The sequence below is a fragment of the Coptis chinensis genome, chromosome 5 (genome assembly GCF_015680905.1).
Source record: "Coptis chinensis isolate HL-2020 chromosome 5, ASM1568090v1, whole genome shotgun sequence".
Lineage (NCBI taxonomy): Eukaryota > Viridiplantae > Streptophyta > Magnoliopsida > Ranunculales > Ranunculaceae > Coptis > Coptis chinensis.
The window spans coordinates 14,820,491-14,822,238 of NC_141460.1; positions in this window are offsets into that span (position 1 = coordinate 14,820,491).

Here is a 1,748-nt window from a genome sequence, read left to right on the forward strand (position 1 = left end):
TTAGTTTGTTGCTTCATAAAAAAAAGAAAAAAGAAAAAGAAAAAGAAAAGTGGTTTCCATCCAAAGAAAAGAAAATAAAAATAAAAATAAAATAAAAACTTCAAAAATAGAATAAAAGGAGTAAAAAAGCCAGAATAAAAAGGCTAAGGATGGAAACAAAGTTTAGAAGCAAAAGAACAAGGTTTTCTCTAGTTACATAATATGAAGACCCTATTTTCTCATACTTGTCTTTTTGAATATCCATTTCCTTCCTTCTTTAACCAATACCTACGCCCCGTATCACCTAATAAAGACTTTTAGCTCAATTAGGAATAGGTTGGTGTGATAGTAAGTGGTAGATGTGTTTGATCGATCTCATCTTCCTTGGATTGTCATTGAGATTGTGAGGAAATGTGTTCCCACTGCACACTGGAGTTAGCAAACTTGAGTGGAAAAATCAAAGTGTTATGTGTTTTGACACATTCCTTGTGAGAACCTACTTAGGCACGCTAGCCAAAAGTTTCAAAAACGGACCTGCCATTGCATTTCATATCATAGTTCATTGTATAGTTGTTTGTCTTAAGATAATTTTATTATTATGCATGTATTATTTTAAGTTTTAGAATGATCATTCTTGTTTAAATACTAGTGAGATGTATAGATCATTGAGACATAAATAAGGAAACAATAGTTTTATTTCTTAGTCATTGTAGTATAGATGAAGTTTGTGAGTACCTTCACTAGAAAACTCTCACGAGGCTATAACTCGTCCATTAGGGAATTCCTAGTGGTTTAAGGCCTTGTTGCATATGGTCAATGCAATCGCACTCGGCGAAACGAGATTAGTTAGAACTCCATTTTTGGTCACTTATTCTAATTTCTCATATTTGCTTGAGGACAAGCAAAATGCTGTTTGGGGGTGGTTTGATAAGAGCCCAAAACTGTAGTTTTAACCCCTTTAACAATATCGCTTTTGACCAATTATATGATTAATAAGTAAGAGTTAGTACTACTATTGTGTTCTTATGTATTTCAGGCATTGGAGTCGAATGTGTAGAAATGCACCCCTTTTGTGAGATAAAAGAGTAATGGTTGGTTGCTAAGAAGTTCTACGATAAAAGGCCAAGATTCAAGGAGAAAAAGTTTTTTTAAAGCCAGTCAAAGTTGAAATGCCAAAGTCAACACGGGCAGAAATAGTGCACAAAAGTCAGCAGAACTTTCGAAGGCCGTATCTTTGGACTCAGACCTTAGAATTGGGCCTACCTTATGTCAAAACGACCGACTTGAAAAGAGATTTCCAATGGTTTAAGTCTTGACCCAATCAGAGGAGTAGAAGTGGATGAAAATACTGTTGAAGTCAAATCTAACTGAAAAAGCCTATGTGGACTGAAGAAATTGGGTTTTGGGCTCTATTTTCCGGCCCAAAACATGGCTTCTCAGCCGATGCACAAATTTGTGGATCTTGTCTCCTCCATATGAAGAGACAAAGACTTAGCTCTTAAGTTACCTAGTTCTAGATTAGAAAACTTAGTTTTTAGTTATTTTTTTAATTAGTTTTGAATCGATAATTAGTTTGTATTTTAAGTTTTAGTTTCTAATTCAATATTTGATTCATAGATTTAGTTTGTCTTAAATTTATAATTAGTTATTCATAATCTTAGTTTTACATTAGTTTTAATTTCAGTTTTAATTCATTTGATTCTTAGACTATTATTCTATTCGTTTAATCAAGTTTATTTCAATTTAGTTTAATTTAATTATGTCTTCCT